Source organism: Triturus cristatus, chromosome 7, assembly GCF_964204655.1.
Source record: "Triturus cristatus chromosome 7, aTriCri1.1, whole genome shotgun sequence".
NCBI classification, from domain to species: Eukaryota; Metazoa; Chordata; class Amphibia; order Caudata; family Salamandridae; genus Triturus; species Triturus cristatus.
In genome coordinates, this window is record NC_140590.1 from 1,574,858,306 (window position 1) to 1,574,884,422 (window position 26,117).

The following is a 26,117-nucleotide window of genomic DNA, read 5'->3' on the forward strand; positions in this document are numbered from 1 at the left end:
AGTGCATCACGCATCCACCCTCTGTGTGTGGAGAGGCCAGTCACTGCGCCCCAGTACAGCTCAATGCTCACTGTTTTATGCTGTCTTTCCCCTCTCTGGTGTAATGGACAGGATCTTTAGACAGAGTTATCTATTTACTTTGCAGTTTTGATAATAGGGACCAATCTGCTACTTGCCTCAGTGTACCGGTGACATTGGAAGGGCCGTTTCAAACCTTTCACCTCATGGACACACAGTCCATTTGCACAAGGCATCATATTGCTTGAGCTCCTTCGGCTGAAAGTGAGCAGGACACAGAACAGAGAGTGTAACAATCCCAGACAGTACTGTCTTCCGTTACTTAAGCTAGCTCGGCGGGTGTTGCGCTTGCCCCGGCGCTAACAGAAATGCATCGATGACACTTGGTATCTGATGCAAGATTTGCATTGGGATACAGCTTAAAAAGCCTAAAATAACCATCAGAATTCCAAGCCTTGATTCACTGGAGGCTTGGGGCCGACCTAAGAGTAGGTGGACAAGAGAATGGCAGAGAAGCACGAGCGAGTACCAGAACTCCCACCATCATGGGTAGCATTACAAGAGCAGCAGCCATCTTGTATCAGATGGAGGGGTGGAACAAGTCTTGGGGCTCATTTTCGGAGGCTGAGTGGGCCACAGTTCGGTGACCCCTGTAGTACTGAAGCAACATTTCTTAGGTGAATTCTGACACTTGGATCACAGTGCATTGGAAGGTGAGGGTAGGATGGCACAGATGTAGCTGAGCCCAGGATCACCACAGGGCCTGTTGTGGGGAGAAAGAGGTGGATGAGACAGCAAATCAGCACGGAGAGCTGCGCTAAGAGCCGGCTCTGGTTCTAAGAGCCCATGCAGGAGCCGAGCCTTGAAAATATTTTCCATGCAAATTATGCACCAAACATAATGTTACAATATGATAGTGTCTTCTAAATTCAGAGAGGTGTTCTTCCTTAACAGTGGAAGCATTTCACTTAAGAATATCAGATTATTGAAAAGTACTTCTTAAAAATTAGAGTTTTTAATCATGAACTCGGAAACATTACATTTCGCCTCCACCCATGCTCTGAGGAAAATGGTATCAGTCAACTAAGATGCAAGTCACTTGTCTTGTGCACCCTATATATGGCGCCCAGGGACATAAGACCCCTTCATAACAGACACAGACTATGCTACAGGTGTTTTTTGGGCTTAGGGAGGTTTGCTGGACGCACCGGATGCTGAGCGGAGGCCAGCACTTGAACCTGAATGCCAGTTCTGGCCACTAGGACACATCGCCTCTGTGAACCCTGGCTCGTTTTAGGCTCGAGTTGACGAGGATCTTGAGCTGAGCCAGAGCCGGCATCTGGATTGAGTTTTCAGTGGTTCGCCCCCTTGGGGTGGGGTGGGGGGGGGGGGGGGGATCCTGCTGCAGAGGTACAACAAGCTGACTTTCATGTCGACCATAATGGGGTGGGCTTGAACTTCATCAAAAGGCAATAAGCCGACTTTCTTCATCACAACATGGGAGACTGTGAGACTGTGTCCTTCTAACCTCAGCTTCTCAGTCCTGGTGTTAATGTGACTGATGTCAGTGATATTAAAGGCCCCCTCTGGGTAATGTAGTCATAAATTGTCTCAAAACACTAGCAGGCGTCATTAAAGGTGCGTTCTAGAATGATTATTGTTGACTTTCAGTGTTGCAGGACCGAATAAAAAGACCGTTTTTTCCCATTACACTATACGCCCCCTATTAGAGTTACACATCCATAATAGAGTATCCTTTGCAACTGAGCGCTTTGGGCATTCATAACTCATTGAACATGAATACATGCCCCCCCAACCACCTTTACTGTCATGCTGCTCGCTCTGTGAGGCATGCAGTAGTCGAGTATGCTGTATAAGCTTCGCCTTCTCTCCGTCCATATTTTTGATTGGCTGGTGTAATTGTCCTTGGTAAATGCTGGCTTCCGATTCATTATGAGGCTTGTTAGTCCCTCCTTGTAACCGCCCTATCTCCATTTGTGACCGCCCATGATGACTGGATCTTTTACTTGGCTCCGTATACGGTTGGCTTTATCCAGGGGATGAGCACTATTTTGTTTATGGCCACTTATGGGGACAATGGCAGCTGCTATTTTTATTTTTGTATTTGTATCCTGAGCGCAGCGCCCGCTTTAAGGACACCGCGCTCAGTTTATTTATTTTAATTTATTAATGAGCGCTTCTCGGGCACCGCGCTGTTTAATTATTATTTTTATTACTTTTATAGTTTGTATTTTTTTTTACCACAAAACTGAGTGTGGCGCCGCTTCAAGGACACCGCGCTCGGTTTCCTTTATTTGTTTTTAACTTTAACACTGAGTGCTGCGCCCGCTTCAAGGACACTGCGCTCGGTGTTAAAGTTAAAAAAAAAGAAACCGAGCGCAGTGTCCTTGAAGCGGTGCCGCGCTCAATTTTACTCTTAAACAAGTATTTGCAATGCAATAGGTCTCACATTTCCGCGAGTTTAAGGTATTGGTATTGTAAATGACAATGCCTTTAATTTACGTTTTAAAAAACTAAAATAATTGGCATTGTCATTTACAATGCCAATAGCTTAAACTCGTGTAAATGCAAGACCTATTGCATTGCAAATGCTTGTTTTTACCTCCAGCCAGGCCGAAGTTAAGGGGCCATCAGGCCTCCTATTTTTTTAATATCTTGACTGGAGGCGGCCTGGAACTTCACAAAAATGTAAATGCAACAGAGGGAAACAAAGGCACACAGCTTGCTATCTCTTCACAGGTACTTAAAAGATGCATGCGTTTGCCTTTGTTCTGTGCAGACACTGTAAGACTCAGATGGGATGGTCTGTCCCAGTATTTACACAAATAATTTAAATAGCACTATTTTACTTCTTTCATAGTGCTCCGTCGTGACATCATGTGCTGTGGTGGCATGCGTCATGATGTCACTTGCATAGTGTCTTACTTGGTCAGCCCCCCTACTACTTTTTATAGGACTTGTGCCCCGGGTGGCAGTAAAGGTCTGGAGGGCTCCTGCCTGCTTGAGAGTTGAGGGTGGCCACCTCTGGAGGGAATGTGCACCAATGCGGCTTGAGCTACTGGAGCACTGCAGATACAAAATTGAGGCCTCAACTGGCGGGTGGGGGGACAAATAATGCACTGATGGATCACTTGAGCTGAGGACAGCTGCATTGCGGAACCAGTGCTCAAGATTGTGCCCAGAAACAAGAAGGAGGGGAGGATGATGCTAAATGGCAAGATGGCCGCTTGAGGGATCAAGACTGTCAGATATATTGAAAACACCTTTAGAAGGGAAAAAAGGACACAGACTCACCTACAAAACAAGTGTAGTGAAGGAACCAGGCGGAGAGCTCAATGAGACACTGAATGTGGGAGATGCTCAGGGGAAGAACTCATGTACTGCGCACTAGCACCAGTACAATTGCCAAGAGACAGCTCATGAAAGGAGAGACAGTGGCATGAATTAGAACACAAAAGAAGGGAAGTCGGTGACCCTTGGGATTTGGTGAAGCTTGGTGCTTCACCAAAAGAGAACCTTGGCAACAAGACAACAAGACAGTGAGGGATACCTTGTGATCTGCAGCATCAGGGATCTGGCCTTTCAACTAGCCAAGGGACCAGTGGATTGTGTGGGAACGTTCAAACACTGCTGACATTAATAAATGAAAGGGGCCGCTCTCCTAGACAAATAAATCAGGCAGAGGCACTGTGCCTGAAAGGCGAAACAGAAGAGCCTTAAAAAGAGACCAGAGGCATAAATAAATAAATCCTTTTGGAATAAAATGGACAGTGGATTGTGGGAACAAATCGCTGGATGATTACAAAGCACACATAGACATGACAAGATAGGCATGGCGGAAGGCAGCAAAGACAACACTCTAAAAGATCAACTACTAAAGACCCACAGAGGTAAACAAGACTACGCCAAGCATTGGAATTGTAATGATTCCTCGAGACTGCCCACCAGAAAAAGCTGTATTTCTGGATACCAGGCAATTCATGGCAGATTGTTTAAAGAACTAAGGGAAGACATCACCGCGTTCTGGAACAGCCTCACACAGGCTATCACAGAAATGAAAAAAAGAATTGAACAATATGGGAGAAAGACTTTGCTCTAGTACAAACGGAAGGTCATAGATCGGGTGAAGGAAGAATTGTTTTTAAACAGGATCCTCTTTGGCTGCAGTACAAAAACTCAGAGGTTAGAAGATTTAAAAAACAAGTCAAAAAGGCACAATGTTCACATAAGAGGACTATTAAAGGAGATAGAATAAAGAGATTAGGAAAGCTTTGTCAGGACCTGTTCTGCTCCCTGCTAGGTCTGGACTTCAAGGAGTAATTCAAATAGGCCAGCACTCAGAAGGATGTGCTACAACAAGAACACGAGTGCCCAGGCCGAGATTCTTTGACGAGGATCAATAAATACAAGATTAAAGAGAGGCTTATTGACACAATGCAAGAGAAAGGAGAGCTTGATTTTGAGGGACTGAGCATATCTCTTTTTCAAAGTCTCTCCCCAATAACGTTACTGAAAAGATGTGCCTTCAGAAAGGTGAAAGACTTAGAACTCTGTACAGATAGGGAACCTGTAATGATGAGTCCTTCTCGAAGATTTGGAGTAGATGTTTATTAAGTAGAAACATATAAAAACCCACCAGTGAGGAGAACAAAGCACCTCCAGCACCGGTCAGCTTAAGATCATTTTCAAGTCCGTAACATTCTAAAAGCTCACCTAGCAGCACAATATTCTACATTCCGCTAAAGACACGTTTGAAAATGACATATATAGAATGCCACTCAAGTGACTCAACATAACTCCTTTTTTTTTGGGAAAGGCAAAATAAAAGAAAAGAGAAGAAGAAAAAGAGAAAGGAAAACAAAGAAAAAGAAATAACAAAATAGGAAAATGTACTCTAAAATAAAATCTTCTAATCTCTTGGGTAATTTAACAACCCTTTTCAAATGAGCATCAGATTCAAAACTTTCTAGTACAGAATCCTTAGAGCAAGGAACATCATGAACACGAAAAGCAGGAGTTTCATGAGAATTAACATCAGAATTAGATGACCCTGAAAACAAATTTGCATTACAGTCAGAAGCCGCACTGACCAGTGGGGTACCAAGTTCAGAGTTTCTCACACAGGCAACAATAGCTCCACATTTCTCCTTTAAAACATTTAATTCAAAAAATGAATCATCAGAATTTGAGTCACAAAACATTTTTTCCTGACCAGGTTTTAGTACAACTATGGAACTTTTGTTCCACCACCCTCTTTTATGTAAGAGAACAGCACTGCCAGAAACTTTGATGACCTGTACAGGTGCAGAAAACTTAGAGGTACCTTTACGTTGTAAACCAGGCTTTATGATGTGAACCCAGTCACCAGCACAAATCATTTTGGATTTGGTTCTATGCAAATCATCGTGATATTCTTAGTTTTTTAAAGTAGCTTCATCCAAACTTTTCTTAACTTTGTCTACTACGTCTTCAAACTCTTTGTGAACAGTAGTATCAAAACAAGGAGATAAAAGAGTACAACTCTCTCTCCCTCTCATCAAGTAGTAGGGAGATACATCAGTAACAGATTGTGGTGTGGTATGATAGGACCACAGCTTGTCTTTAAGAAAGCTAAAAACATTCCTTTTGCTCTCAAGAGCAGCTTGTATGCCATCCTTAATTAATCTGTTGGCCCTTTCCAATTGAACATTTGCTTTTGGACAATATAAAGGAGCCCTTTCAGCCTGAATACCACACTTTCTAAGAAATTGTACAATTTTGACTAAATAAATTGTACTCCATTGTCCGACATAAGTCATTTGGGAAAACCTTCAATTTGGAAAACATTTTCTAAAAATGCAATGACTTCATCAGTGTTAGGATTCTCAACAAAGGAATGATAAATCCACTTAGAAAAATTGTCCACCAGCACAATCAAAACTCTGTGCTGTCTGCCTAAATTTTTGTCAGGCCCAGAGAAATCAATTGATACTTTCTCCCAAGGTCTTTTAGGACCCTCCTGCAGACCAACAGGTTCACATGAAACTCTCCATGTTTATCCGACTGCACACATACAGCACAAGCCTCAACAAATCTTTCAACAGAGGCATCCATTTCAGGCCACCAATAATGTTACTTGAGAGATCTTTTGGTACTCGATACACCTGGATGGCAATAATGAGCTAATTCAATAAGCTTAGCTCTAAGACCCATCGGGGGAATAAATAAGTTATGTATGACTAGTATGCCATTCTCAATACTGAGTTCACTAGACACCTGCGCATAACTCTGTAATCCTGCCTCAAGATTTCTAGAAGGAGGCCACCCTTGAACAAGAAACTGCTTGACTTTACTCAGCAAAATATCCTCTTGAGAAAACTTGATCCACTCGGTTTCCGAAATCCTGCCATCGCAATTGTGTAAAATATCCACCAGATCAACTACACACTCATGCTGATCGACATTACTTTCCTCACTCAAACCTTTGGACGGCAGCCTAGATAAGCAATCAGCTGTAATATTTCTTCCTCCAGAGATGTGCTGAATTTAAAAATTGAACTCTTGCAACCTGGCAATGAGTCGCATAAGCCTTGAAGAGGTTTTCCCAGATCGCAAACCATCCATCATGTACACTAATGGCTTGTGATCAGTAATCAAATTAAAAGGTTTCCCCAATAGAAAATATTTAAATTTCTCAACAGCCCAGATGCATGCAAGCGCTTTTTTTTCAATGGTACTAAAATGTAACTCAGCACCCCTTAATGCTCTAGAAATAAAATTAATTGTTCTTTCTTTGCCATCCACAAACAGACTAAAACAGCACCCAATCCAATGGAGCTGGCATCAACAGTTACAGCAGAATTACCATTAGGAACAAAAGTTTTTAGTGCAGGTGCCTGCGAAATGAGTGCTTTGACTTTCTCAAAGGCTGTATTATGTTCCTCCGTCCACACAAAAGATACACCTTTCCTAAGAAGTTGCCTTAATGGTTCAACAACAACGCCATATCCATGCACAAATCTGGCATAATATTCTCCATGTCCCAAAAAGGATCTCAGAGAGTTCTTGCCATAAGGTTTGAAAGCATTGTTCAAAGCGCTGATTACATCAACTTTAGGAGAAATGCCCTCACAAGAAATTTTGTGCCCCAAATAATCAATTTCTTTCACAAAAAATGTGCATTTCTCTTTGCTAACAGTCATACCTCTGGTTTCTAACTTGGTAAGAACATTATGCAATATCTTATCATGTTCCTCATGGGACTTTGCGAAAACGAGAATGTCATCCTGGAAGGCTTGTACTCCCACTAGATCCTGAAACAAAACATCAACCAATTTTTTTAAAACACTAGCCGCAGAGGCTAGTCCGAATGGCATTCTCAATAATCTATACACTCTGAAGGGAGTGGCAAAAGCTGCCAAATCTCTAGAATCTTCAACCAAGATAACCTGATGGTACGCTGACTTGAGATCGATTATAGAAAAATATTTAGCATCATTGACAGCTATGAGTAATTCTGTATCCTAGGTAGTAGGTGACTGTCAATAATAATATTTTTATCAAGCGATCTCAAGTCCACACACAGCCGTAAATCGCGGTTTATTTTAAGTGCGATTACAATAGCCAAAACCCATTCAGAACTGTTAGTGGTTTCAATTATTCCTTCAGCACGCAAGGTCTCCAGATGTTCTCCTAATGGTACCATACGTACTTTGGGTTGAACAGGTGTGGCATTTTTTATTTTATTTAATGTGATGAGCAAAACCCTTCACTTGTCCAACTTTATCTGTAAAAACAGCATTATGTTTTGCTATAACAATATAAGTACTGGATTTTTAGGTTTCGATCTGATTCACTGAAATATCTCGTAATGCAATAGGACAATCAGTACCAGGACACAAAATGATACCTAATTTGCCTAGATCGAACCATCCAACAATGTTCTTCCCATTGACAGCAACATAAATTTTTGTGAAAATATTGCGCCCCTGAAAATTCAAATTGTCTTAAAAAAAAAAACATTTCAAAGTCAAAATTGCCAAATGCTTTAGGATTGCCATCTGTGACTTAAAGTTGTGTACCTTTCCATTTTTCTCAAAAGTAACATCAGAAATGACTGTAATAGGGAAAACGGAGTCTGCCATCACTTCTAAAATAATATCCCCAATGTGCACTTCCCCTAAAGGTGCCCTGAACCCAATACCCACAACATTTACATTAATCATAGGATCATACTAAGTGATAATCATATTCTCTAGATTGTCATTCACTTCAGTGACATAATTCACGCTTACATTTGCACAACTCCTCATATTCCTGCATAAACTTTGGAAATGACCAACTATATTGCATTTGGTACATCTTCTTCTGATAGCTGGGCATTCTGTGCTATTCGCAAGATGGAATTTGGATCCGCATCTATAACAACAAGGTTTGACCGGCGTAACAACGCTATTAGATTTAACCATTTTCTTTCCAACTTGGATTGCACAAACTGGATTGTTGATAACACCTTCATCAGATGATAACACTTTAGATGACTGAATGGATCTTTCTATGCCCTTGGCTATATCTAAAACATTATTTCATGTGGGATTGCGACAGGCTAATAACCTTTCTTGTATTTTTTTAGATTTGCAATTAAAAACAAATTGGTCCTTAATGCATGTGTCTACATTAGACCCAAACTAGCAGCAAGTACTCTTAATGCTTCTACATACTGTTCAACAGTTTCATCCACAAATTGTTTCCTATTATGAAAAGCATGATGTTCAATTAAAACATTAGGTTTTTCAGTGAATTGTTTTTCTAATCTAGCAACAGCTTCTTTAAAAATATCCCGAGTGACCTGCACCCGCTGGTGTTGCTATAGCAGGTAGATTTTCAAATATTTCAATAGCCGTTATACCTAAATAAGTAAAGAAAAGTGCATGTGTCCTCTCAGCACAAAACTTTTTTCCATCAATGGCAACGATGTAGTTCTTAAAAGTTATATCCCATTTTTTCCAGATCAACGTTGGTTTCCCAGGTACAGTTGAGAATATTGATGGTTGATTGCATACTTGTGATGTAACCAATCACAAAAGAGGGACTCTGGGCTTTTTGGAGAGGTCCAGCATACATGCTCAAACTTAGTAAAGATACAGAAAGTATACTGTTCCTAATTTCGAGACCAGGGAAAACTAGAGGAATTGGTTTTGCGTGGTCATGAGATGTAGGAGAACGGGGATTCCTCCCCTTGGAATTTGGGGCCCTAACACATCGGGTATTGATGAAGTAAAATGAGAAACCCGACTGGGGTGAGTTCATCATTTCTATCTGCAACCATGGTGGTGTTCCACCATATGTGCCTGTGTAATTTTCACGATAATAGGTCTCTCACGTTGTGTATGTTTTTAGCCATCACCACTGTGTGCTGTGAGCTTGTCACACAGAAAACACAAGTGTTTTGTTTATTCTAAAGTCTCAGATCTTAATATTTGTTTTTATTCCTTCAGCAGGGTGGTCATGTTTTATCAGATACTACACATAGTATGTGTATTGTATTGTATTGTATTGAGAATTTGTAAAGCGCACTGTGACCCTACGGGTATCCTGGCGCTAGATCACGTGGAATCAGTTATCCTAGAGTGTGATGATGGTTGCAAAGATAAAAAACACTAAACTACACCGTGGGAAAAAGCCAGGTCTTCAGCCTCTTTGTAAATGGCAGCAGGTCATCTATCTGTCTGAGTTCGGCTGGGAGTTTATTCCACGCCAAAGCTGCTGCAATGCTAAAGGCTCTCCCGCCAGATCTAACTCTAAACTTGGAAACTCTCGCCAATTTGGCTGAGGAAGAGCGAAGATTGCGTAGGGGAGCGTACCATTCGAATCTGCTCTGTAAAGTCTTGGGCCCAATGCCATGTAGAGCTTTGAAGACAATGCACATTGATTTGACTTGTACCCTCTGTGTGATTGGGAGCCAATGGAGCTCAGCCAGAGCCTGAGATGATGAAGACTGGCGAGATCTCGTAAGTGCCAGCTTAGCTGCCATTGACTGGATTCTCTGTAGTTTCCCCATCAAGTATTTAGGAGACTCCAGCAACAAAGCATTGCATTAATCCAGTCGGCTGAGAATAATACTCCTTACTACCAGCGGCCTGGTCTGTTTAGGAAGCATTGGGAGAATTCTTCGTAGCACCCTCATCAGAGCAAAACAGCTCCCAACTGTCTGGTTTAATTGAGACTCCAGGCTCAGTTTAAAGTCAAAACTGATTCCTAGGTTACAAACTACCTTTGCCGGGGTCAAGGGGGCTGTCACTGGTAGTGGCCAAAACCCAGTGGGTAGTGGATAAGGAACCTTCCCCACTGAGCAGCACAGGATCTCAGTTTTTCCCCATGAAATTGCACATAATTATTTTGAAGCCAAAGAGCCGTATCTTGCATACAGCTATGAAATTTGTCCAGTAAAAGTGCCTGATGGCCTTCCAGAGTTAAGCTGGTTTAAAGAGGTAGATTACACCATATAACCACCTGTGTGTAGATAGATTTGATTTTATAAGGTCTTGACGAATCGCCACCAGATTGATTGACTACTAGGTGAGAAACATGTTGACCACACAATAGAGCGTCCTACCCGAGACATAACTTCAGACATGCGCCTTTGTTTCTTTTAATCAGGGTGGGAGACCTATTGATTAAATTTGTTTTCGTTGGTACTTCCAAACCTGTTTTAAACTTCCTTCAGGTTACACACCTCCACTTACTCATCTACACTGGTTAGGCCCCTCACCCACAAGGCACCAAACGGCAATTTGGAATAAAATATCTCCGCCAAAGAGCCTCTCATAGGGAGCCCGTCAGGTATTGCCACACCGACCTGACGAGGAGCAGCCCTATGTGGAAGCATGACACCCAGCCAGGTGTGTGAGGGCCCCAAATTCCAAGAGGAGGAATCCCCATCCTCCTACATCTTATGACCACGCCAAACTGGTACCCTAGTTTTCCCTTGTCTCGTAATTAGGAACAGCATACTTTCTGTGTCTATACTTGTGAGGTAGCCATGACAGTTTGACTGAAATAAAACCGGTTAGTAAATTATAAATTTTGGATATGTAAAGTTCCTACGTATAATACACCTAGAATACAAGTTAAAAGTCAAATATAAGTATATTTTCAAGGTGCGCGCATCACTGGTACAAACACGCACTAAGGATGAAGTGTGCGCATCACTTGTATTAAATAATACACACACAATCCAATTGTGTGTACTCCTAAGTGTAAATTACCTTGAAATAGTTGGCCGCCGTATGCAGCATAAATGTAGAAATTATAAATTGCTCCGTGAAAGATTTGAACTGTGTGTATCACTGATACACTGCGTGTTAAGTTGCATAATGAGTTGCTGCAGGAAATCAGATATGAGCGAGAAATAGACCAATTAAAAATGGCCATGTACTAGGTCACAGACGTGGTGTTTTTATTTCCAAGAGGAATTCAACCTTGTTGAGGTGACGTCACGTGAGTTGGACAGCAGCAGAAACAAAAGCAGCACGAGCCTTGCAAGTATTGACGTGGTTATAAAACATCCCTCACGTGCATGTACAGCATAGACGGCACGAGTCAGTCATCAAAGCTCGCGCGCAAGAAGCCACTCCAACTGCCGACCGTCACAGCCAAAGATTATGGTAAGAACAATACCTTAACTGTTGATAACTGACTAGAAAACTGCAGCGGTTCTTGTAGCGTAATCCGTGAAAGCGGCTAAAGAGCCAATAAAAAACCTTTCCGCTAAATCTACGATATGTAGAGAGTCTGTCTCTGGTTCTTTCTTCACAGTGGGAGTAATCCCAGTCGTCGCCAATGTAATGATGAGTCCTTCTCGAAGATTTGGAGTAGATGTTTATTAAGTATAAACATATAAAAACCCACCAGTGAGGAGAAGAGAGCACCTCCAGCACCAGTTAGCTCAAGATCATTTTCAAGTCCGTATCATTCTAAAAGCTCACCTAGCAACACAATATTCTACATTCCACTAAAGACACGTATGAAAATGACATATACAGAATTCCACTCAACAGAACCCATTTCAGCTGATTTTTACCTGGATTTACCAGCAGAACCAGCTTAAGTGGCTGAGAGAAACCAAACATATATTAGGAATCCAGGAAGTGAATGCTGCTTTGAAAAGAAGGAATTAAACACACATAGATTCTCCCCCCACCTAGAAACCGAAAGAAGAACAATGGAAAACTGTGCAACGAGAGATCAAACAGTTTGGCCCAATCAGGTATACATGTACGGGGAACAACATAGCCCATACAAAGGTGAACTGCAGACAGTAGGAGCCGAGGAGAAGGGGCTTGGCAAGAGCGATGCGTGATACAACGGTAACTAGAGCATAAGATGCAGAAGTACATAATTCACATGGTTGGTATAAGTTAAGGTATACGTTTATTTGCATAGTTAATTCAAACCGTTGCAAAATGCCAACATGATCAAAAAAAGAACACAATTATATACATTTACAACACAATCCTTCATAGTTATTAAGTTTAAAAGCTTTATAAAAAAAATTCTAAAATTAAGCATCTTTAACAACGAAGTGTATAATTTCTGTCCAATTGCTGCCCGAGCATTCCGGACCATCCAAACAAACTTTCTGTCGACCATTGACAAGCCCTTCTAACCTTGGCGACCTGCCCCTTTTAAAAAACTACCGACTCTGTGTGGCATGCCCTCAGGTACTGTACTGTCCGACCACCGCGTACTTCAGATCTAAGAGTTCATTTCTTTGAGGGGAATTTCTCGAGTGTGCCTCAGAACATTTGCCCATGTGTTCCCTGCATAGATTCCTTATGTCTCCATTTCAGGCATTTTACTATCGCAGTTTCAGATACTTCACTAGGCTGCAATTCAGTTGTGGATCGCTCAGTGAAAAACATGTCAGTAGAGCTTGCCTCCTGGTGCAAATCCCCCGCTGATTAAAGTGTCGCTTCAACAGTTGTTTTAGTTCTTTAAGCAGTTTTTTGCAGGAGCACAATACACGCAGCAGATCTTCTGATGCTGAACCGATTCAAACGCCGAACGAGGATCTGCTTCTCCCACGCCCTCGTTGCCACCAGGATTCAATCCACCCTGCAACCCAGGACCTTCCACCGATTAACACCACGGATCCCTGAGGATTATTTCACCTCCCTTCCCGCCGATGTTCTACCCCTGACTCAGCAGTTTTTTCACAGACCACTCGATCTTCGACGAGACAGTCCCTACCAATTTGGATTCCTGATGCTTCCTTCGCCTCTCCTCCCAGATTTGTTCTAATTGACGCGATCCACCCCTTGCTGGCACATCTAGTTCTCTTTTTTTTGCCAATACAGCACCATCTTTTAACTCAACAATCCGGTCCTGAAGATGATCCTGAATCAGAGGATCGAAGCGCCGTCGACCGTTCAGCGCAAATAATAGCGCATTGTCTCTATTATGGTTCTTCCTAAATGATTTCCTTTAGTGCAAAAACTTATTTCATTCACTACTTGAACCATAATACTCTCACTGTATATATTCTGTAACTATTGTTTTGTTGCGCCGTTTTCCACTGATTACACAATTGTCACTTGCATCGCCACTTTGTGTGTCACTTACACATTCAGCACCAAATCCAATTTAGGTTGTGTCTACTTGCAATTGTTGCCTACAGTGCTGCTACAACTGTTAATTGCCTTATTTCATTCTTATGAATATAAACATTTGATGCCTAGTGCATTTTTCAAATTGATTGTTTTGCCCGAGTCTCCCTTTCTCTTCCTTGCTAATGTCATGTACATGCATTTATAATTGTCCTGTTTAATCATACCAGTTGAGAACTGTTGTCCATTATTTCTCGAACCACATAAGCAGCACACTGTGCCCGCTTTCTCTCTTAACCAGGGTGGAAGATGTTAAATGCAGGGTAACAACCCCAATCTGTACTTTATGAAAGCAATTTTTATTTTTTTGTCATACATTGAAATAGGCTTGGGTGGCTGACTCCGTATATATCTTTAATGTCATCCAGACATGGGCCCTTTTTGTCATTGTGGCCTTGTCCTCCAACAAGGAAAGATGTTTCACTGTTTTCCACACTAGTTTTTTTAAAGTAGTAGTGGTTGTTGATGTTTCCCAAAGCTGACATAGGCCCAACCCATTTATACTGCTATAAAGATATTCCGCGGCAGGTGATTTGGTATGTTGTTCTATCTCCTTCCATAGCTGTTCATTTAATGTACCATGTGGAGCTTTTCGTACTTTGTCCCATGCAATGATGAATGCTCCTTGCCTTGCAACTGTTTGTTTTTGAACACCAAATTCGCGCTGGCGAGGTGTGTTTGGGCAACCCAAAGATGACCCTATATACGGTTGTTACTACGGTGTCAAGTATTTTAGCGTCTCTGCCTTTCTGAGCTTTGCTGCCATAGGTGTTTGTTGGCAGCTGCTTTGCCCGAACTACCTCAATCAAAGGGAGGATCGGTGGTCCTCTCAACTTTGAATTTAGTGTTTTTAGAGTGGAAGCCAGTGTTAGGCCTTTGTGCCTAATGCTGTTCTTCTGTGTTGCGAAGCGACCCCCGCTATCCAACTTCACACCCAAATATTTATATTCCGCTGTATCCTCAATTTTAGGTTCTCCCCAAAACCAGGCTCCAGTTTGTCTCCTTTTTTTCCTGATTATCATGGTTCTCATTTTATCCAAGTTGATTGTTTAGGAGACATTGTAGTCCTACTTTTGTTTTACTTATCAGGACTATGTCATCCGCATACAAGGGGCAGGGTATCAAAATGTCTCTTAGTTTTGGGGCGTGTGAGTTGCAGCTGATCAGGAGTTGTACTAAGTCAGCTGTATATAAGTTGAAGAGAGTCAGTGCTAAGACGCAACCTTGTTTCAGTCCTTTTTTTGTAGGGATGCGCCTCAACAGGGAAGTTCCATCACCCAACTTCACCTGCAGGCATGTGTCTGTGGGCAAGTTTATTAGCAAATTTAACAAGGGCTGTGGCAGCCCCCATCTGTGCAGTTTGGACCAGAATTTAGTGCGGTTGACTTATACATGGTTGGGGCTTAATAGATATTAAGGCTGGCCATAGAGAATGAGAGGAGCATAGGAAAGGGCAAGGGGAGTGAAAGTAAATGGACCTCAAGAGGGACCTAAGAATGGGGCATTTGGATGACATTAAGAAGGCTAGGAGGATAGTCTCCTAGAGAAGAGTCCACTACTTACGTTTGAGAACGTTCTTTGTTCAATTTTCAGTGTTATGCAGAGTAGGGAACACAAAACGCCAGGATAAGTGGAGAACCACGCATGGCAATCACCACAACAGAACACAGGGAGGAAGTGGGCACAAAGACATTAACACCACATCATGGTGGCAACATTAAACATAATAATCTTAATGTGCGGGGTCTTAATGCCCCAGTCAAGTGGCGAGCAGTGCTCGATAAGTGCCGGGTCTCCTAGAGTCAGACCAATCTGGCTTTGTGCTGGGCAGAGATGTGGAGAGAACCCAATGAAACTGCTGCATATCATAGATAAGGTACACAGAATCTGAGAGGGAGTGCTCATGATAACATTAGTTACAGAGAAGTGTTTGATGGGGTCAATTGGCTCCTTCTTGAACACGCTGCTTTTGGATTCGGTGACAGGTTCAAAGGCTGGGTCATCAGTGGGTACAATAGAACAACAATGGTCCTTGTGAAAAACACTAGCTCCGGAAGATTTGGTTTTGAAAGGAATACCAGACAGGGCTTTCTGCTTACCCTCATGCTCTTTGCCTCCACTGTAGAGTCCCGGACAGGGAAGGGAGAGGGCGGGATCAGACAGAATATGAGCAAATAAAATTGGTGAAGGTAGGAAGAGAGGAGCATAAAGTGGCGATGTATGAAGATGACATAAGGGTCACATTGACTCCCCCAAGGCACTCTCTGACCACACTAGATCCTAACCAAATTTCAAATCTTAAACCTTTACACCATGAGAAAAAAGGTGGTGCTTATCCGGCAGGATATTCCCTTTCAGTGGGCAAAACACCAATTCACTTACTTGACGATTCAAATAGCATCCGAAAACAGGTACAGTTAATTACAATGATGAGGTGAAATCTCTAAAGCAGGACCTGTAAAATTGGCACATGGGAGGATTATCTTGATGTATTAAAATAGCAACAGTTTGTGGTAAGTTACTTCCAAATTGCTAAGTAAATCAGAAGATGAGATACTAAATTAAGTAATCAATAAGACATAACACAGTTGTAATGACGTCGCTTTCTAAAATATATATATCTTCAAAACACTACCTCTTCAAACTCCTAAGGCGCCAACAGATGATAGACAATTTGATACAGGTGGATAAGAAGAAGCAATTATCAAGATCATTGATGCAAAAGCAACCAGGTGAGGAAGAACCGGGAGCCCCTGATATTACTTGATATTACCAAGTAGCTCAACTGTGCTATATGGTTGAGAGGGAACAAAAGGAGTCAGAGAAGCATTGGCACTTTATTGATCAGACCATAGAGGGGACAAGTATAAAAGCAGTAGCTTGGGTTAGGAGAGAGCTTAGATCTTGTGATCTTTACTCATCACCAGTGACTAACGCTAATCTATGGGAAGGAGATAAGGCAGAAGTAGCACACAATCTGCCCACTTTTCCAAAGCCGTTGGCATTTGGTGCTAATTTCAGATTTATCACAGGGAATGGATAAATATCTATATGCTCACATGGTTGCAAAATACTGTGACTGATGTTTGATGAAAATGGAATAAAATCATTTGAGTCCTTCCAAAGTCCTCTGTGTTTGAGGATAAATCCTTCTGTGTTTGAGGAAGACTGGGCACAGATACTGTGATATCTAGCCAAAACATTCAGGAAAAACACCTGCCCTAAGTATCTACATGTCTTATCATAATGTAGGAATTACTGAAGGAGACGGGCACATCAGATGCTAAGAGAAAAAGAATCGCTGGTGAGCACCATCAAGGACCCTATTATGAATTTGTCCAATCATGTATTGACTAATGATGAACATAAGGTTCTCAGTAAAGGGCTATCGTACGTCCCCACCGCATACCCTAATAAATTTAATCTGCAAACTGAATTACACCGTTTCTTTCGTAAGATGAGGTTACGCTATTTCTTCCGTCAGTCCCCAAGTCAATCTACGACATCTTGTACTGGACTCCGGACTCCATCCTCATTTACTCCAACCTCACAAATGGTTTCACATCGGCTGTTAACTTATGAGAGTATTGTGCTCAAGGAGGCCCTCAACACGTGTTCCATCAAGAAATATGTAACGCATAACGTTACCAGTGGTGAAAGGAAAGCCCTTAAGAACCTCAAAAACAATCGCTCCATTGTCATCAAACCTGCTGACAAGGGTGGTGCCATTGTGCTTCAGAATGTGGAGGATTACAAGGACGAGATTTACTCTCAACTGAATGACGGTGTTAGTTACACCAGATTAAATTCCAATCCCTCCAAGAAAATCAGCAGCATGATTTTGCGGACAACTCAAGATGGCCTTGCCCAAGGTTTCCTCTCGAATTTGGAATTCGCCTACCTGAACCAGACTCACCCTCGCATTCCAACGATTTACACCTTACCTAAAGTTCATAAGAATCAACAACGACCACCTGGGCGCCCCATAGTTTCTGGATGTGGGTCTATTCTTGAACCACTGTGTAAATACGTGGATTTCTTTCTAAAACCTTTGGCTGAACAAACCAGGTCATATGTACGAGACACGATGCAGGTCATCAATTTAATTGATGGTATGTCTTTCAATCCAGATACCCAGGTCCTTGTCACGCTGGATATTGTGTCACTATATACCAGCATCCCACAGCAACATGCTCTAGATGTGATGTCAAAATATTTGGACACTAGAACACAACCCACACATGTTCCATCCGAGTTCATAATTCAGTTACTCACTATAGCGATGACACAAAACTTTTTTCTCTTCCAGAATGAGTATTTCATGCAGACTAAAGGTGTTGCGATGGGGGCCAGCTTTGCACCGGACCTGGCGATCCTGTACATGGACGATTTTGAGCAGACTTTTGTGAACAACATTACAAATCCATTTAATAGGCAAGTTGCATACTGGAAGCGTTACATCGATGATGTCCTCATGATTTGGACAGGCAGTGATTCAGAACTCAACAATTTTTTCAAATGGCTCAATGAGAGAACAGGCGACATCCAGTTTACTATTCACAAAGACAAGTCCACCATTGACTTTTTGGATATCTCTATCAAAACCGCGGATGAGTGCCTATACACGACCCTTTACCGAAAGCCTACTGAGAGAAACACGCTACTCAGATATGGGAGTCACCATCCAAGAGGCCTGCGTGATAATCTGCCCTTTGGCCAGTTCCTGAGGATCAGGAGAAATTGTACACGGAAGGAGGATTTCTTCAATGAATCTGATGATCTGATTGTTAGACTAATTGAGCGTGGCTACCCCAGACGGTTGGTTAAGAGGGCCCGCAAGAGAGCGTGGTTCAATCACAGGGACATGCTTCTAACTCCAAAGAATCGTGTTGAGGACCTCAACAGGCTAATATGCGTTACCACCTTCAGCACCAGGAGCAACGAAATTCGGCATATCATAAACAAACACTGGCATTTGGTATCATCGGAACTACATCTTCCTGAACCACCCATGCACTCCTTCAAGAAGGGCAGAAATGTCCGTGATCAAGTGGTAAAGTCCTTTCTGGACATACCTCCTAAGCCAACAATCGAATCAATGTGGCAACTACCGGCACCAGTAGGCCATGTCAAATGTGGACAATGCAAAGCGTGCAATCTTACTATTGAAACTAAAGTGTTTCAATATAATAATTGCACGGTGCCCCTAAAGACATTGACAAACTGCAACACTAAGAATGTCATTTACGCGATTGTCTGTCCCTGCAACAAGATATACGTAGGTCAGACCACTCAGAGGATCAAGTGCCGCATCCTACAACATTGTAGCAGAATAAGATGCAATACCACGGGGGCCCCCATGGTTGAACATTTCTTAGCATCTAACCATCCCCCTGAATCGATGAAATGGCTAGTTCTTGAGGCCATCACTTTGGGTATCAGGGGAGGCGACCTGGGAGCAATCCTCAACACCCGTGAATGCAAATGGATGGACAGGTTTGATTCTGTCCTTAATGGCCTTAACGAACTTGACGCTACATATGCACAATTATCCCTGTTGAATAACACCTAGCCTTAAATTTGGGGTAATCTCGACCATATATACTCTTTATGGATTTTCGTTACATGATACACTATCTCCGTCCTTTCAGGCCTACTATTGCCTTGATCCCGTTTTTTAAAATCTGAGCTAAACTCTATCTAGATATTTATTGTTAATTCGTTGAGGGCAGTTTATCTCTGCATCAGAATGTAAGCTGCCTTTGCAGTCAGGTCATTACCTCTGTGTATACATTTCAAACATGATGCTTAAATGCTCGCCTCCATTTTATATGCTGTTTTATGAATTGGTTTTCATATTTATGGTTTCCAAGTTGACGTATATTTGACAAAGTGGCATTACCTATCTTTGCATTCACGTACATTATTGAAATTACTATGCCTCAATGTTATGAACAAGATACTTAGATTGTAAGCTGTTTGACAGCAGTTTCAATTCACATATTCAAGTGCCCTTCGCGCGCTATGGAACTTTGTTTGCCGCTCGTGTGATAACACTTTCAGTTTTACAGCATCTTAGTTGTCAGCTGTGCTGATACAGACACACCCCCTGCCCCTGTCCAATGAGCGCGTCACGCGCTTATCGCTGACGTACTTGCTTTTGTCAGCTACTTAAAGGGCCACGTGACACCTCCCAGGGTTAGCTGTCAGATGTTGTTGACGCTGCCTGGGAGGTATGTCACACCGCGAAGTAAGCGCGCGCTTTCCTGGAGATTGTATCTCACCGCGCCACTCACTTGCCTTTGCCCCACTAAGAGATTAAGTGTTGCTCCTCTTCACCTCTCCATTTGGTAATCTCCCGTTGCGAGTCACATCTCTGTGTTGGGTTTAGTTGTAATAACCGCCATATGTAACTAGATTCCGGGCTTTAAGAGCCGTTAGGCGTTTTACACTTTAATTTCGTAACACGCTGCGAGACAAATCTCCTATCTTTGGTTTTCTGATGTTAACGCCGCCTTGGGCTTTCGCCTGCCTCATATCAACTGTCTGGATTCCGGGCCTTTAGAGGCGGAGGCGGGTTACATGTTAATTCTGTAGCACGCTGGGTGATTTCCTACTATAGCGGATTTAAACTCTTAAGACCCCGCAGCGTTGGCCATACTCTAACTTACCCTTGGTGTCTCCTCACGGTGACTCCTTTTTAGATACATTTGCCGCCAATTTGTTTTGTTTTTTTTAAATAATTTTCTTTACTTGTGTGGGTCCCTTTGATGTTTATACCATAATTGGTTTAGGTACATTTCCAAACCCGGTTGTGAGATTTGAAATTTATGTTTTTGCCCCCCCAGCTTTGGTTACGTTTGAACCACTGCCTATTCAGATTCATCATATACCGATAAGAATATTGCCATCAATAGCACCGGTTTTTCAACATTGAATGGTGAGTAATACACCATCTTGGTTTGACCAGTAGGCCTCAATTGAGACCCCTCACAGATGTGCATTCTCCTCCTGTTCCGTCTTTCTGTTTTGTTTTAGGAGCCGTTCGGGCCCATTCTACAAATAGTCCAGCATGAGTCTTCCCTGCTGTTGTTGGTAAATAATATCTCATTTTTACCTAATGACAATTAATGATCCCATAGACACACCGTATTAATACTACTCATTATCCCTAGGTGTAAGTCCATCTTCTCTACCCCCCACTGGTCCTGAAGAAGACCCCGCTTCCAAGATTTCCTAATTGCTGGCTCGATTAGGGGTCGAAACGTCGACGACTTTTCCCTTTGTTCAATACACGAGACTGACAGTGATTTTACAACTGCTTTTCTTGCTTATGTTATTGCATTTGTGTTATTGCCATTCGAGTGGCAGGTTAGGTCTTCAAATTTATTTTGGATGTTCTTAAATACACGACCTTCCCCTTCACATCGTCTGCACTTATCCCGATTTATGTTGCACTTTTCACTTCACTTACACCCTTAGTAATTGAAAATGATGATTTTGACATGCGTTTGTCTGTCTAATAGGTTGATATGTTGACCTTTTTCTATGCTCAATACGATTAAATGAAGTCATTTGTGTATCTCAATAAGGTGTTGTCATAACTCAATTTAAGTTTATATTCACAAACCTGTGTTCTAATTAAGCTAAATTGTTCCACTGTGACTGTTTTTTCATATACCAAGAGAAAAAGAACAGCATGAATTGCCTGAACATAGACCTGAACTATAGGTATCCTAGACAGAAGTAAGTGATGCTGTCAGTGGGATGGTATGCGTGGAACTGGGAGCCAGGTGGTGATTTAATTGATAACGGTTGAAGTTATTTTATTTGACTCACTAGCTAGCCAGCACATGTAGGCAACGTATGTGTAGTTTCCTATCCTCTGGCAAAACTAAATAAAAAGATTTAATCCTAAAGTTTGCAAAGGAGGGCAGATGTAGCTGTGATTCAGAACCCATTAAGATGTCCCTGTGGAGGGATGGGCGAAAATAATGCTTGGTAGGCTTGTCTGATTTACTAATGATGGCTCTCTTGCCAAACTCAATTGAATGTGAACACAAAGCACAGATGTAAGGGAGATTACAGAAGAGGAATATACAATCTTTGGAAGTCATCTTGAACTGGGGGGATGGGGAGATGAGTGGGATGTTCAGGAAGCCAAGTTGGATTTCTAATAATAATAATTTCTTCTGTTCCCATATTTGGCTGGATTATGCCACCAGTTTCCTCAGAAAAGGGAAGGATGCCCAGTGAGTAAAAGAAAATGACATCCCACAAGTCTTCCTTATTTATTCTGGGTGGATGGGGTGCCTTTTCTTTTGGTTATCCCCCTTTATTCTGTTTATTTAATATTCTGGGTAGTGGAGAAAAACAATCTCTTCACCAATACTCACCCTTGGTTTCGCCTCGATACGGCCCTTACTCTCAGGGTTGTCACACTTTCTGGTTCAAATTAGGTCTCTTGAGATGGCTTAATCTCCCTCATCTTGAATTATATCCATTGGGTTTACAACACACCCCATTTCATGTCCCATTCAGGTTTTCCATTCACCCTTGAAACATTAAGGCAAGCAACATAAATTAGATAGAAGAGAAAATCCCAGCGAACAAAAGAAAAGTCCGAGTGCAGGTGTCCCCATATGCATTTGGAGTTTGGCTCTTCATCACTTGTGATGCGCTCACCTGGTTCCGACAGCAGAGATGAAACTGGAGCTGATGTTGGATCTCCTATCCCACCCGAGGATAATGCAAGCCATGGACCATAACCTTAGATCTCACACAGTCCTGGAGAGGTAAGGGAGGTTGAAATAAAATAAGAAAAGAGAGACTTGCGGTACTGGATCTGCTCAGCGGCTGTGCGACACTGCATTACAGGATTTATCACTTCTGAGACCCTCTATGTTTGCAAGGTAGATGTGCACTGGATCAGAACCTCTGGCTTTGAGATGACACAATGCAGTGGAAATAACAAGAGGAGGAAGTTACCATCAGTACACTAACAAATCTTTATATACAATGAACATGCACTCCTAAGGATACTCTCAGAGCAAAGATTGGAGTTACTTGCACTCCTAGGGATACACTCAGGACAAAGGTTGGAGTTACTTGCCCTCCTAGGGATACAACTGAAACTCAGGGTGGGGTACAAGGTTGATGCATATATCAAAGACTCGGAAGCGCTTTTTTTTTGGCATTACTGTTCATCAGAGAAACACAGGACTAAAGTTTTTTTTAATCCTTGCACGGTGACAGTTCTAGCATCAAGGTTGTAGGAATAGTTTGGAGGATAACACACAAGAAGCGCTGCAGTAATTCACAGAGAGGACATGGAGGTAAAGTCTATAGTCTTTGAAGACAGGGATATTTCATCCTGTTTACTACAGTAGGAGGTTTAGTGTGCGCTAACCTGATATACAGTACGTAGCCTAGTTCTTCCACTTGACTGAAGTTGGAAGAAGATCTTGAGGCTTTGACTCAGGGAGTCACAGGGGGTTCAGCGTAGCTGTGCAGGAGGGAGCGAGGAGGAAGACGTCAAGGGAGCGGGTGCCACTGGAAGCACTGGTTCGAATGGACTTTAAGGAGACTGGATCTTTCTTAGTTCTGTCAAGATTCTTCAGATGAGTGGAAAGGGTGAAGCTTGTTCCGCACGGAGCAAGTCTAACCCACGATTCGAGTTTTAGAGGGGTTTATATACCCTCTCGAAGGCTCAGTGAATGTAGCTAGATCACGTGAGGTACGTGGGGCACAGGCCGTCTGGCAGGTTCTGGAACCTTGGGGAAAAAACGTGTTAGTACACTGTCTTTGACCTTACAGAATGGGCAGGTGCAACTTGTTGATTGGAACCACATAACAGAAAACAAATGTATCATTTTTGCTCGACGTGCATAATGGAAAACAACACCATTGGCTCACAGGATTCTGGGGGAAGCTTGCAGGAATTAAATGGAAATCCACACAAAGGCCCTAGGACAAGCGAGCTCAGATAAACCATTGGGTCATGGGACTTGGGGAACGCTTGCAGGTGTTCAAGCGTAATGGAAATTATGGGTGCTGGGGAAGAATCGGTCATGAGGATGCTGGGGGATCATCAGTCATTAAGGGTACTGGGGGAACATCGGTCATGAGATTTCTGGGGAAACATCGGTCATGAGTATGCTGGGGAAACATCAGTCGTGAATGTGTTTGGGGGAATATCAGTTATAAGGGTACTGGGGTAACAACGGTCATGAAGATGCTGGGGAAACATCAGTCACGAGGGTGTTGAGGGAGCATCAGTCAAGAGGATGCTGGGAAGCCATCAGTCATGATATCATAGCTTGCCATAGGGCATCATAAGAGTAAAGCAGCATGAGCCCTGTGAGCTTGACCACTATGCAGGGGAGGCAAAAATGGGTTGTGACAGAGAGGGAGCAGGAGGGGATCATGACATCACTCTCCTAGGCAGCCACAACTCTCCTAGGTTGTGGAGGGCGAATCCACATCCACTAGGGCTATCCACCAGTCCTCCGACCATCCGTCCTCCTCTCCACTCTCCTCATCGTCTGCTCCGTCTGTGGGTGTGTCCTTCTCCTTCAACCCTCTTGCACTTGGCTTGCCACAATCTTCCTCTTTGCTGCCTTGCAGGATTACTGTTTCTGGCGACTCCATTGTTCATCTGCTATCCGCTGTCCTCCATCTGTCTCCTCATTTGTCTCTCTCCTCCGCCTCCTTGCAGACGGTTGTCTCCTACTCTCCACCCTCTTCCTGTATGTACGACTCACTCTTTAGTTTCCACTCCTCTCTCCATCAACGCCCTCTCCCCTCCTCCTTGTCAAACTAGTGTCCTTCTTTTCTTTCTAGGTTACATGTCCGATCCAGTGCTGCCGCCATGGGACTGATACCCTCTGGACCAGGTAAGGGTCTTTTTCTACCTACGACTCCTTCACATCTCCCCGCTCTTAAATTCTTACCTTGAAAAATCTAATCCTTGGGGCATTGTGAGAATAAATCTACATTTGTTTGCTCTCTTAGCTCCTAGGCCCACCCCGGGTACATCGATTTCAAGGAGACTGTATCACCGGATCAGATGTTAAATATGCCTTAAGGCATCACAAGAGAGTAACTCTCTTTCTGCTTCTTAGGTTTTTGACAACAGATCGTTTAAAGGTGTAGCCCACTGTGAGAATTTTGGGATAAGTTTGCGATAATATCCCATAAGACCAAGAAACATCCTTAAGTATTTTTGTTTGGGGGATGGGACCTGAATGATGGCCACTACTCTTTCTGCTTGGGATTGTATCTCTCCCTTCTTCAGCAAATACCCAAGGTATTTGACAACCTGCTTTGATGCTAAATGGCTTTTCTTTGGGTTTACTTTAAGCCCCACTTTGTGTATGGTATGTAGGACTGTTTTTAACTAGTCCATATTTCTTACCATGACCTGCTGTGAATGAATATGTCATCTATTTAAGGTGAGGCTTATTGGCTTTGGAGTTGGAGTAGGGTATTCATCATTCTTTGAAAAGTGTCTGGAGCACCATGATGGCCAAAGGCTAATAGGGTAAATTGGTATAGGCCGCCTGGTGTAGAAAACACAATTTTCTCTGTCTGTTGCTTGGATTCAAGGGGATTTGCCATTAGCCCTTACACACATCGAGGGTGCTGATATATTGTTCTTGTACTAACCTTTCTATCATCTCATCAATACAAGGAATTGGGTACGTGCCTAATGTAGATATTTCGTTTACCTTCCAGAAGTCTATGTAGAAGCAGATTGTACCATCCAGCTTCGGGACTAAAACAGTAGAGAATTACACCTGCTCACTGATGGTTCAGTCAGACCCAACTATAACATTCTGTGCTTCCTCTTCTATTGCATTACGTCTTGCTTCTGGTATGGGGTATGGTTTTAACCTTATTTTCCTCCTGTTCTCTGTGCTTATGGAATGTTGAATAATATGATTGCAGCCTGGAGTTGACTAACATATCCCAGGATAGGACATTAAACAGATAGCTCTTGTCACTTAACAACACTCAGATCTGGATCAATACACTGTACATTTTCCTTAGTTGCTTCTACCCCTCCTACATTTAGTGAATTGAGTGGCCCAGCCATTTTTTTCAGCAGTTTTATGGGGTACATTTGTGTTTCTTTTCTCACCTTATGAACCTCAAGCCTATAGATTGCTGCGGTTACATTTTCCATTATTTTCTACGGGCCCTGCCATCGGCTCAGCATTTTTATTTTCCGTTGTGGGTAACAATATTAAGACGTAGTCTTCCAGTGAAAAGGTTCTTAGCTTATTCTCCTTGTCATTATGTTCTTTCTGTGTGTTTTGATGTTGTGCTAAACTCTGCTTCGTAATCTCTCTCATGTCCCTCAAGCAGGTTTTTAGGTGGCTTACATATTCTAGAATAGTTTTGGATGCATCCCTTTCTTTTTCCCACACC

The 26,117-nt window shown here is 42.5% G+C and overlaps 1 long non-coding RNA gene across 2 annotated transcripts in view; it reads left to right on the plus strand.

Annotated features, from left to right (window-relative positions):
- The window catches only part of LOC146812417 (uncharacterized), a 154,903-nt gene that overhangs the window by 96,428 nt on the left and 32,358 nt on the right, over nucleotides 1-26,117 (plus strand). For both annotated transcript variants that reach the window (XR_014966856.1, XR_014966857.1), the window contains exons 3-4: nucleotides 24,528-24,580; nucleotides 25,422-25,560. This is a non-coding gene — a long non-coding RNA (uncharacterized LOC146812417). The remainder of the gene's footprint in view (nucleotides 1-24,527; nucleotides 24,581-25,421; nucleotides 25,561-26,117) is intronic.